The sequence below is a fragment of the Bufo bufo genome, chromosome 3, assembly GCF_905171765.1.
Source record: "Bufo bufo chromosome 3, aBufBuf1.1, whole genome shotgun sequence".
In the NCBI taxonomy this organism is placed as follows: Eukaryota; Metazoa; Chordata; class Amphibia; order Anura; family Bufonidae; genus Bufo; species Bufo bufo.
The window spans coordinates 609,197,891-609,211,980 of record NC_053391.1 but is presented as its reverse complement, the minus strand read 5'-3'; positions in this window follow the sequence as shown (position 1 = coordinate 609,211,980).

Genomic DNA, 14,090 nt, shown 5'->3' with positions numbered 1-14,090 from the left:
TTGGATTAAAATGGAAAATCTGCCAAAAAAGTGAAATTTAAAAATTTGATCTCCATTTTCCTGTCACGGCGGACTGGATCTCAGATATACAGACAACCAAATAAACAAGTGTCTAGGTGAGATGCTGGGGAATGGTCACCTCCTAGCATATCACTGACTTCTGTCCCTACGCTGCTAAGCCCACATTCAGACCTAGATGGTAGGAATAATGTGTCCTCGTGCCTGGACTGCACACACCCTAGAATCCCTGAGATGGTGAAAGGGGCGAAGGGGCAGAAGACACACAAACAGCCAAGACCGCAAATAACAAAAACAGAAACCAAACTTATCTGAGCTGGAACAGACAAACCTTCCTTCCTTGGATCCAAGGCCAGACTGAATTCTATAACTCGCACGGCCCTCTGGGAGTGAAGGCAATTTAAGCCAATGACCCAACCCAGAGCACCTGAAGGAAGGCGGATCCAGCATGATTCCAAAACAAAACAAAACAAAACAAAACAAATGGTTAGACACGTGCTGCCAATCTGACAGACCTCCGCACACCGTCCGAGCAGGGCATGAAAGTACCCCCCCTTCTACGGGTGATCTCCGGGCACCCCGAACCAACCTTATCCGGGTGGGCTCTGTGAAAAGCCCTAACCAGTCGGCTGGCGCTGACCTCCAGCGCCGGAACCCACATCCTCTCCTTGGGGCCGTATCCCCTCCAGTGTACCAGGTACTGAAGGGAACCCCGAAGAACTCTAGAGTTAAGAATCCTGGAGATCTCGAACTCTAAATTTCCATCGACCAGAACAGGAGGAGGAGGCAATGGCGATAGTTCCACCGGTCTCACATATTTTTTCAATAAAGATCTATGGAACACATCATGGAACCTCCAAGTCTGCGGAAGATCCAGCCGAAATGCTACTGGATTGATCACCGCAGATATTTTGTACGGGCCGATAAATCTTGGGCCCAGTTTCCAAGATGGCACTCTCAATTTAATATTTTTAGTGGACAACCACACCAGATCACCCACACACAGGTCCGGACCAGTCACACGTCTCCTGTCAGCCATTCGCTTATATCTCTCACCCATCGTCTCCAAATTCTCTTGTATCCTCCGCCAGATAGAAGATAAGGTAGAAGAAAACCTTTCCTCCTCTGGCATCCCAGAGGAACTAGTCCCCGAAAAGGTACCAAACTGAGGATGAAAACCATATGCGCCAAAAAATGGCGAGTTAACTGTGGATTCCTGCCTACGGTTATTCAAAACAAACTCCGCTAGGGGCAGGAATGAGGACCAGTCCTCCTGATTCTCCGCCACAAAGCACCTCAAGTAGGTCTCCAGGTTCTGGAAAGCCGAAGAGAACCAAAGTTGAATGCCAAGCCGAGAGCAGAACGCCCTCCAGAACCTGGAGACAAACTGCGTGCTTCTATCAGAAACCACATCCGAAAGAATGCCATGCAATTTCACGATATTATCAACAAAAATTTGCGCAAGAGTCTTGGCATTAGGCAGACTAGTTAACGATATAAAATGAGTCATCTTGCTAAAACGGTCAACTACCACCAAAATTACTGTTTTCCCTGACGAACTCGGTAGATCCGTAATAAAGTCCATGGACAAGTGCGTCCAAGGACGAGACGGAATAGATAAAGGAAGGAGTGAACCAGCCGGTCGAGTATGAGCAACGTTAGATCGTGCACAGGTCTCACAAGCTGCCACGTAATCCTCAATGCTCCTACGTAACCCGGGCCACCAGAACCTCCGGGATACAAGGTCACAGGTGGACTTACCACCAGGATGTCCAGCAAAGACAGTATCGTGATGTTCCTTGAAAACCTTGTATCGCAGTTCTTCGGGAACAAACAACCTCCCTGGGGGACAAGAACCAGGAGCCCCCTCCTGGGCTCCCAACACCTCCATCTCCAATTCGGGATACAGAGCGGAAACCACAACCCCGTCAGCCAGAATCGGAGCAGGATCCTCTGAATCACCTCCCCCAGGAAAACTGCGAGACAACGCATCTGCCTTGATGTTTTTGACCCCCGGACGAAAAGTAACAACAAAATTGAACCTGGTAAAAAACAGTGACCATCTGGCCTGCCTAGGGTTCAGACGCTTGGCAGATTGCAGGTAAGCCAAATTCTTATGATCCGTATAAACAGTAACGGGGTGAGAAGCCCCCTCCAACCAGTGACGCCATTCCTCAAAGGCCAACTTTATAGCCAGCAACTCTCTATCTCCCACATCATAGTTCCTCTCGGCGACCGAGAGCTTCTTAGAAAAAAAAGCACACGGGACCCACTTGCCAGGAGAAGAACCCTGCGACAGCACCGCTCCCACCCCCACCTCTGATGCATCAACCTCCACCACGAATGGCTAAGACACATCGGGCTGCACCAGAATGGGAGCAGACGCAAAACACTACTTAATAGTCGAAAAGGCCTGCAATGCCTCCTCCGACCAAACAGAGACGTCAGTGCCCTTCTTTGTCATATCAGTCAGAGGTTTAACAATGGTGGAATAGTTCAGAATAAATTTTCTATAATAGTTAGTAAACCCCAAAAACCGCATCAAAGCTTTCTGATTCTCTGGTCGGTCCCATTCCAGAACCGCCCGGACCTTTTCGGGGTCCATACGGAAACCAGAGTTGGAAAGCAGATATCCCAAAAACGAAAGCTCCTGCACCGAAAACAAACATTTTTCCAATTTGGCATATAATCTATTCTCCTGAAGGATCGTCAAAACCTGTCTCACATGATCATGATGTGTCTTCAGATCAGGAGAGTAAATTAAAATGTCATCTAAGTAAACTACCACGAACCTCCCCACCAAGTGATGAAAAATGTCATTGACGAATCTCTGAAATACCGCTGGCGCGTTCGTCAACCGAAAAGGCATAACCAGATTCTCAAAATGACCCTCGTGCGTATTGAAGGCCGTCTTCCACTCATCCCCTTCCTTGATTCTGATCAGATTGTAGGCCCCTCTCAAATCCAACTTGGAGAACACCCTGGCACCAACAATCTGATCAAAAAGGTCGGAGATCAAAGGAAGGGGATACGGATCCCGGACCATAATACGGTTCAATTCCCGAAAATCCAAACACAGTCTCAGTGATCCATTCTTTTTCTTAACAAAGAAAAAACCTACTGCCACCGGAAACTTAGATGGCCTAATATGACCTTTTGCCAAACTCTCGGCGATATACTTTCGCATGACCTCTCTTTCAGGTTGGGAAAGATTGTAAAGGCGAGACTTTGGCAACTTAGCTCCTGGGATGAGATTAACAGGACAATCATAGTCACGATGAGGGGGCAATTCCTGAGTCCCACCCTCCGAAAAGACATCCACAAAGTCTGAGAGATATTGAGGTAGAACCGCAGTGGACACCCCAGAGATAGATGTGCCAAGACAATTCTCCGAACAAAACTCTCCCCAACCAATAATTTGTCTTGCCTGCCAATCAATAATTGGATTATGTTTTGTCAACCACGGTAAACCTAGGACTATAGGAGCAGGAAAATTCCTCATGACAAAACAAGAAATAAACTCTACATGTGAATCACCCACCCTCAACTGAATACATGTGCAATATGAGTGAGACTCCTTTGAGAAAGAGGTGAAGAATCTATTGCAAACACCGGAATCTCCCTTTCTAAAGTGCACGTACTTAGACCCAGATTTTGAAAGGAAAAGAAAGTCAATAAGGTTTAGCCCAGCACCACAGTCAATGAATACCTCAACAAAAAATTTTCTTGAGTCTAGCGCCACCATAGCTGGAAGGAGAAAACGAGAATTACAGGGAGCTTGCATATCTGCTTGTTCCACTACTCCATTCACGCTACCAAGAGTCAGGACGTTTTTTTTTTCTTTCATATCATCACGCGGTTTAAAAAAAGGACAAGCAAAAACAAAATGGTCACTTTTACCACAGTAGTAACATAGTTTATGTAATCTCCTAAAGTTTCTCCTACCAGAACGAAAAGATATCTGACCCAACTGCATGGGTTCCTCCCCTACCCCAGAGCTATAAGTAATATCACCCTGGGCAGCAGGTGAGACAAAACCACACGCAGAAGGGATCCCTTGCATGGAGGGACCCTTACACCTCTCTCTGATACGTCTATCCAACCGTATAGCCAAAGACATAGCATTCTGTAGAGTATCCGGGTACTCATGAAAAGCCAGGGCATCTTTCAACCTCTCAGATAACCCCTGACAAAACTGACTACGTAACGCGGGGTCGTTCCACCCCAACTCAGTAGCCTATCTCCTAAACTCTATACAGTAAACCTCTGCAGTATGTTCACCCTGTAATAAGTTACGCAATTTAGATTCTGCCATCAAGGGTCTGGGTCATCGTAAATCAATCCCAGGGCTCTGAAAAATTCCTCCACCGACCGGAGGGCCAGAGAACCGGGCGGCAGAGAAAAAGCCCAGGATTGCGCGTCCCCTTTTAGCAGAGACATGATTATACCAACCCTCTGACTTTCATCAACTGACGAAAAATGGACGCAGTCGAAAAAACAATTTGCATGACTCTTTAAAGCGGAAAAAATCATCTGCACCCCCTGTAAATTTCTCGGGAAGAGCGACTTTAAGCTCCCCACAAATTTGACCTGCACCGGATGCCAGAACACTCTGACACCGTGTGACCGATTTACGCAGATCCGCAACCTCTAGGGATAATCCCTGCATGCGGTCAACCAGTGCATCAATTGACGCCATCACAAAACCGCTGAGTAATGGCAGTCACAGTATGGCGGGTTATAATGTCACGGCAGACTGGAGCTCAGATATACAGACAACCAAATAAACAAGTGTCTAGGCGAGATGCTGGGGAATAGTCACCTCCTAGCATATCCCTGACTTCAGTCCCTACGCTGCTAAGATCACATTCAGACCTAGATGGTAGGAATAATGTGTCCTCGTGTCTGGACTGCAAATACCGCAAATAACAAAAACAGAAACCAAACTTATCTGAGCTGGAACAGACAAACCTTCCTTCAGGCCAGACTGAATTCTATAACCTGCACGGCCCTCTGGGAGTGAAGGCAATTTAAGCCAATGACCCAACCCAGAGCACCTGAAGGAAGGCGGATCCAGCATGATTCCAAAACAAAACAAAACAAATGGTTAGACACGTGCTGCCAATCTGACAGACCTCCGCACACCGTCCGAGCAGGGCATGACATTTCCTTTAATTCTTGTGGAACGCCTAAAGGGTTAACAAAGTTTGTAAAATCGGTTTTAAGTAACTTGAGGGGTGTAGTTTCTACAATGGGGTCATTTATGGGGGTATCCACTATGTAGGCCCCACAAAGTGACTTCAGACCTGAACTGGTCCTTAAAAAGTGGGTTTTAGCAATTTTCTTAAAAAAACTTCTAAGCCTTCTAACGTCCTAAAAAAATAAAATGACATTTCCAAAATGATGCCAACATAAAGTAGACATGTGGGGAATGTTAAGTAATAAATATTTTATGAGGTATCACTTTCTGTTTTAAAAGCAGAGAAATTGAAATTTAGAAAATTTCAAATTTTTCAAAATTTTTGGTAAATTTGGGATTTTTTCATAAGTAAAGGTGAAATATATTGACTCAAATTTATGACTATCATAAAGTATAATGTGTCACGAGAAAACAATCTCTGAATGACTTGGATAAGTAAAGGCGTTCCAAAGTCATTACCACATAAAGTGAGATATGTCAGTTTTGCAAAATTAGGCCTGGTCAGGAAGGGGGCAAATGGCCCAGATGGCAAGTGGTTAAAGGGCCCTGCGACAGTACCCTGTGCATGCTGCAATTGGCATCACGAACAAACTATAGACTATTATACCCATTATACTGACCCACTGTATAATTTGGCGTCCGTGTAACCATACCACGGTCCTGCTCATTGCACAGTGACAGCCACATTGTCCCTAAATCCAGCGATAGCTACAGTGCCTCCAAATACAGTCATTGTCATAGTGCCTCTAGATACAGTAACAGCCAAACATACAATGGCAGCCACTTTGGCCCACAGATAAGCTTCCTGCTGCAGTGCTCCCAAATACAATGACATCTACAATGCCACATGATACAGTATAATAACTAGTGTTGGGCGCGAATATTCGAATAGCAAATATTAATCGCGAATATCGGCACTTTGAGAAATTGCGAATATTTAAAATATAGTGATATATATTCGTAATTTCGAATATTCTAGATTTTTTTTCATCAGTAACCTCCCTTCTTGCTTGTGGGCCAATGAGAAGGCTGCTATGTCTGTCAGAGCTTAGCAACATCCCTAGCAACCAATAGGAAAGTTGCCTACCCCTTACTATATAAGAACCTCCACAGCAGCAATTTTCTGTAGTTTTATGGAGTTCTGAGAGAGAGAGCAGTGTCATTGCTGTGCTCTGTGCTTTCCACTCATTACATTAGATAGATAGATAGCTTAGATATATATAATACAGTGGGAGATGTCAGTGCAGGTTATATCCTGATATAGTGTAGCTGATAGGTTCCAGTGCAGTGTGTGAGGTAGTTCTGCTGTCCATACATACTGTACATGCTACAGACCTAGTGCTGTGATGTCACAAGTTCACAACATTACTTAATGTACCACTCAGTAATACAGGTGAAACTCAATTTTGGTGTCCGCCTGGCCGTGCGGAGCCAAACGGATCCGTCCTGAATTACAATGCAAGTCAATGGGGACGGATCCGTTTGACGTTGACACAATATGGTGCAATTGCAAACGGATCCGTCCCCCATTGACTTTCAATGTAAAGTCAGGAGTCCCTTTTATACCATCGGATCGGAGTTTTCTCCAATCCGATGGTATATTTTAACTTGAAGCGTCCCCATCACCATGGGAACGCCTCTATGTTAGAATATACCATCGGATTTGAGTTAGATCGTGAAACTCAGATCCGACAGTATATTCTAACACAGAGGCGTTCCCATGGTGATGGGGACGCTTCAGGTTAGAATATACTAAAAAAGTGTGTACATGACTGCCCCCTGCTGCCTGGCAGGTGCTGCCAGGCAGCAGGGGGCTGCCCCCCCCTCCCCCCCTGTATTTAACTCATTGGTGGCCAGTGTGGCCGGCCCCCCTCCCTCCCCTGTAGTTAACACATTGGTGGCCAGTGCGGCCGGCCCCCACTCCCTCCCCTGTAGTACTGTAGATTCATTGGTGGCCAGTGGGCCCCCCCCTCCCTCCCCCTCCTAATTAAAATCTCCCCCCCTATCATTGGTGGCAGCGGAGAGTACCGATCGGAGTCCCAGTTTAATCGCTGGGGCTCCGATCGGTAACCATGGCAACCAGGACACTACTGCAGTCCTGGTTGCCATGGTTACTTAGCAATTTTTAGAAGCATTGTACTTACCTGCGAGCTGCGATGTCTGTGACCGGCCGGGTGCTCCTCCTACTGGTAAGTGAAAGGTCTGTGCTGCACATTGCTTATAGCACAGACCTGTGGGGGAGGGAGGGGGGGCCCACTGGCCACCAATTAATCTACAGTACTACAGGGGAGGGAGGGGGGGGGCTGGTACTACAGTACTACAGGGGGGGTCATGTACACACTTCTTTTAGTATATTCTAACCTGAAGCGTCCCCATCACCATGGGAACGCCTCTGTGTTAGAATATACTGTCGGATCTGAGTTTTCACGAAGTGAAAACTCAGCTCTGAAAAAGCTTTTATGCAGACGGATCTGCGGATCCGTCTGTGTGAAAGTAGCCAACGGCCACGGACCACGGACGCGGATGCCAATCTTGTGTGCATCCGTGTTTTTTCAAGGACCTATTGACTTGAATGGGTCTGTGAACCGTTGTCCGTCAAAAAAATAGGACAGGTCATATTTTTTTGACGGACAGGAAACACGGATCACGGATGCGGCTGCAAAACGGTGCATTTTCCGATTTTTCCACGGACCCATTGAAAATCAATGGGTCAGCAAAAAAAAAAACGGAAAACGGCACAACGGCCACGGATGCACACAACGGTCGTGTGCATGAGGCCTAATGCAAATTAAAAGGAATTGCATTAATGCAACTTAAAATTAGAATTTTGTGAAAAGTTTCAATATTCTAGGCTCAAAGTGTCGCTCTAGTCAGCTAATTAGTCCATACCCCCTGAGCAAAGGGTACCTCAAAATTGAGACTTTGGGGTTTCATAAACTGTAAGCTATAATCATCCAAATTATAACAAATAAAGGCTTGAAATATCTCGCTTTGCATGTAATGAGTCTATCTCATATATTAGTTTCACCTTTTAAGTTGCATTACTGAAATAAATGAACTTTGCACAATATTCAAATTTTTCGAGTTTCACCTGTATATAGTCAGACCTGCTAAAATGTGAAGTTGCATGTATTGCGCCAAAATATGCACATCATCAATTGCCGATTAGCGCAACCGCAAATATATTGGAGCATATCTGCATATAAAGCTATTGTAATGTTCTGCCGTGCCAACCATTTTCTCAGGAAACTTCTAGCAGCTTGGAAAATGTAGCAAAAGTGACCCACGCCTGTATTGCATGCACTTTACCTGAATCCTACATTGCCGGTTTTTGCAGTCAAGAAAATAATAGCGAATTCTCGAATATATGACGAATATTCTACAAAATATTTGTGAAATATCGCAAATTCTATTATTGCCCCTGCCCTTGCCGCTCATCACTAATGATAACCACAGTGCCTCCAAATTTCATGACAGCCACAGTTCCCCTACAGATAAAGTGGCAGATGCCACCCCAGCAATTTTCATTTTCATGTCCCAGAGGATGAAAACTCTCCAAACAGGAAGCAAACACCAAGGGGTTAAAGGGGTTTTCTGACATTCTGATATTGATGATCTATCCTCAGGATAAGTCATCAGTAAAAGATTGGAGGAGGTACGACTCCCCGCACACCCGCCGATCAGTTGCTTGAGGAGGCTGTGGCACTCCTCACAGCTTACCAGGAACAGCTTACTGACCATTGGACAATGGCAGTGCTTGATATCGCAGCTCAGCCCCATACACTAGGCCATGTGAGTGATAAAAATGATGTCTCTGGGCCAGAGTACCACAGCTTACTGGCCAGGGTGTCAGTAGTTGGACCTCCACCAATTTGATATTGATGACCTATCCTGAGAATAGATCATCAATATCAAAATCTCAGACAATCATTTTAATTACAAAAACCCTAGTCATTAATGGGTTTAATAAATGCAACAATAATTTAAACTTTTTCTGACTTTGATTCCCTTTTGTTTATGTAAAAAAATGTATAGTCATCATAAACAATCTAAATGATGAGTATGTAGTTATAGGAGACATCTGGAAGGGAAAGGGTTGCTGACTTTTCCATCCAATAATAGCAGGCAGGTTTTGGATGTGTGAAAAAAAAAAAACAACCCTTGTAAATACAAAATGTAAAAAAGATACTGGGCACTCTCTTAATATAGGAACCTCACAGTTTATTAGTAATAAAACACATAAATTCATACATTACTACTTAAAACAATATAATATGCAATCCGGATGTTTAAAAATAGGTTCCTCAACCTCTTGGTACCAATAATAAGAGTTGAATTAGTTAAAATATAACAACCTCTGGGTATTAAGGGTGAATAAGTCCTTGAATGAAATGTCCATCCAACCTTGGTTTGGATATACTAGAGATCGTTCTTTAGGGTGTAGAATTCCTTCCAAAGAACTCTCCACGGAACGAAATAGGAATACAGCTGATGGTGCAGTGATTTGTTTATGCGGCGTCCCGCTGTTACTCACTGTTTCGCTGTAATACTGTGCTCCGCTGCTCTGTTGGTACTTGAAGTTCAGGGATTTCTTGTGATGGTCACGTTCCCCTGTCTGTCTTTCCGGCGCCGCTGCGTGAGTGTAAGAGCCGGCGCTTGGATAGATTTACAGCCTCCTTTTTTCCGCGCTGGACTTACTATGCAGATGAGCGTGATGAGCTCTAAAAATCTGTCCTCAAAGAGTGCGCGTCGGGTCTGCAGTTAAGACAGGAATAGTTCCAATACAAGCAGTACTTTAGCACAAAGAGTCCAAGTCCATCGGGGGGTCCTAGCACCAAACGCGTTTCGGGGTCTGTTGTTACCCCTTCCTCAGTGGGGACCAACAGACCCCGAAACAACAGGTAACAACAGACCCCGAAACGCGTTTGGTGCTAGGACCCCCCGATGGACTTGGACTCTTTGTGCTAAAGTACTGCTTGTATTGGAACTATTCCTGTCTTAACTGCAGACCCAGTGGTAGAGTGAAGAACCACACTCAATCAAATGTCTCTGGTGCCAGTCAAGGACTGCGAACAGTCAGTAAATATAAAATGAAAATTGCGGCACTCAGATACTCGATTATTGCGTACAAAACTTTTTTATTTTTTCATATTTTCAAGCATTAGCAGTGATTCATCCAAACAGCCCAATTTAGATCCTTGGTGCAAACAGTGAATTTAAGACCAGACGTTTCGGTCGTAACAGACCTTCATCAGTGGTCACATATTTTATCTGAAATAATACATGGTGCGAGACATAAGTTTGGCATCAAAAAAACTGAAAATACTTATTCTTTTACATAAAAAAAACACATTTTTACATATATATGTATATAAATGTGATTATCCAATATATTGCATAGTATATAATTGACACATAAGGGAACATGTTGCTGACGTCTCAGAATGACGAAATACATCAAGGCAGCACGATGCAGGTTATGGTTGGATGGATGTCTGATCATAATAAAACGCTACAATAAGGTGAATATAGGTCATGACAAAATTATGTAGCTACTCAATTATATATTATATCCATCGTCATATCCTGCATAGTCCAAAGTACAAATGTGGAACGATGAGGTGATACCCTTCATAAAATGTGGCCCCTCATATAGTATTGGTGGTAAGTCCGGTCTAGGTACATGGAGGGTCACAGTGCATATTGTTAGTATTGACATCATAAATTATAATATGCAATGTGGCATAGAATGTATGGGTTGTAGCATGTACACACAACATGGTTTATGAGGCGTTCTGGATCCATAAACTAGGGACACTGGCACCTAATGGACTAAACCGTGAATGCGACTTTTTTGTTAATGTATGACCCGTGTATGTGAATATTGCTCTAATATGCTTTTGTCTTTTCACTTTCACAGACACGCTGAAAATAATATTGCAACTGATGTGGGTGAGATTATCTCTTCCCCTATTTCCCCTCTATCCCTGCATGACTAATCCTTTCCTCTCCAGGTTCTCTTTTCCTTCATACCCCTCCCCCATCCCCTTTTCGCCTCTCTTCACAATTATTTTGACATATCTGTTTAATAATTGTCAAAACAACACATAAACTATATAATATAGCCCCCTGTGGCATCAGAAAGATCTGACATTACGTTTGATCAACGTTCATATCCTGTATCACTTCCCTGATTATACATAGGAGCTTTCACATCAGTCAGACACATACTCTGATATGTGTCCGACGGTGAAACACTTGTACCTCCTCCCTGATCACATGACATCCCTGTGGAACGCAAACATGCGTTCCAGCGTCCGCGTCACTTCCGGTCAGGTGACCGGAACTACAAGGGAGACCGTACATTTAAGACAGGGACGGGCTAGATACGATGCCATGCATCCAAGCCCAGATGTCCGGACCCTACCAGAACAGGTAATGAGCTGTACAAATATTTTCCTTGCAGATTATAGAGGATCAAGACAGTACTTACAGCAGCACCCGCCACTTCCGATCCGATACCGATATACAGCCTGCCATGTCACTCCCCAGGGAATCATCCCCTACAGGAACCAGTATCCACCACTTTGATTGATCATGTCTAACACATGTGCGGTGGCACGGATGTATGGATATAGGCATGCACACACATGCATAATACCTAATATTACGTTTAATAGTATGTATACCTAATATTGTATTGCCATAACTCAATACCTCATAAACCATGTTGTGTGTACATGCTACAACCCATACATTCTATGCCACATTGCATATTATAATTTATGATGTCAATACTAACAATATGCACTGTGACCCTCCATGTACCTAGACCGGACTTACCACCAATACTATATGAGGGGCCACATTTTATGAAGGGTATCACCTCATCGTTCCACATTTGTACTTTGGACTATGCAGGATATGACGATGGATATAATATATAATTGAGTAGCTACATAATTTTGTCATGACCTATATTCACCTTATTGTAGCGTTTTATTATGATCAGACATCCATCCAACCATAACCTGCATCGTGCTGCCTTGATGTATTTCGTCATTCTGAGACGTCAGCAACATGTTCCCTTATGTGTCAATTATATACTATGCAATATATTGGATAATCACATTTATATACATATATATGTAAAAATGTGTTTTTTTTTATGTAAAAGAATAAGTATTTTCAGTTTTTTTGATGCCAAACTTATGTCTCGCACCATGTATTATTTCAGATAAAATATGTGACCACTGATGAAGGTCTGTTACGACCGAAACGTCTGGTCTTAAATCCACTGTTTGCACCAAGGATCTAAATTGGGCTGTTTGGATGAATCACTGCTAATGCTTGAAAATATGAAAAAATAAAAAAGTTTTGTACGCAATAATCCAGTATCTGAGTGCCGCAATTTTCATTTTATATTTACTGACTGTTCGCAGTCCTTGACTGGCACCAGAGACATTTGATTGAGTGCGGTTCTTCACTCTACCACTTGCTTTGATAACTGCAAGAACCTTGCACCGTCATCCAGATATGACCAACGTATTTTCGTACGACACGACCACAGCATAAAGCATAGTATCCGGGGTACACTTACCCAACGACTTCTTACAGATACCGAGTTACGAAATTAAACTTGGGGAATATGAACGTGACCGCAGACGTCTCACTGGTTGGGAACTACATTGCAGCACGTTGACAGAGTATTACAAGAGCAATCGCATACCGCGAGGTCTAAGGTCACACCTGAGACCCACACTATTCGCTGAAAAGAAAAGCTTTTGTGAACGTTTTGAAAACATACTCAACAAATGCTCATTTGATCTTATTCTCCTAACAATTGAAGAGCTACAGACTTCAATCAGCGACCTGTTCAAGAGAATAGAAACCGCCGAAGCTCAACTCGTTTCCACTACCCCAGAGGAGGAATTGACAAAGGCTAAAGAAAAGATTGAGACTCAACTACAAGACTACAAGAAAAACACTGAATACAATAAACGCCAAAAATTTCTTCGCGGCGCTGAGGACTACAGAGCAGACACGGTTTACCGGTGGAAAAGCAACAACCAACAACAATCAAGCTACAGAGGATATCGCAACACCTATTACTCCGGCTCATCCAACTCGGATAGCGACAGATCAGGAAATTACGAATATCAACCTCGTTTTTTAGGCCAGTACCAACGGAGAGGCAAAGGGCGACGCGGAAGACAAGGAGGGGTGGCAGAAAATTACGGAGATCGCATACAGACACGTTCCCAGGTAAGGAAGACAATCTAGTGATCAATATTTCCTCTACTACCCTCTCACCTGCAGAGACTATTGTACTACAAAAGGGCCTATCCTTTTGCCCAACACCTAAACCCAACACTTTCACTTTAGAACAGGAGCTACAGAGGTTCTACCGGACATTGAGATTAAAAACTCATTTTCAGGAACTCCCAACACAGGAACCAGATATACCCATGATGCCAGGAATACTATCCATAGAGCATCTGGGCTTAAGGAATAAGAGCTCCTTCATGCCACCAAAAAATAAACACCCCGTTGAGACATACATCTCCTTGTCCCAAAACCTGATTAAAGAAATACTCACGACAAACATGCAGGGCCATTACAAACATACCAACAACTTATCCTCTGAAGAAATACTAGCACTTGATTTATTACATAACAACAAAAATATCATCATCAAACCGGCAGACAAGGGAGGGGCGCTAGTGGTAATGGATAAGACTGACTAACTAAAAGAGGTTAGGCGACAATTATCCGACATAAACACATATGAAGAACTTCCCAGAGACCCCACAATACAGATAAAAAATTTAATCACCAATACCATCAACAGATATTCAGAAACAGGAATCAT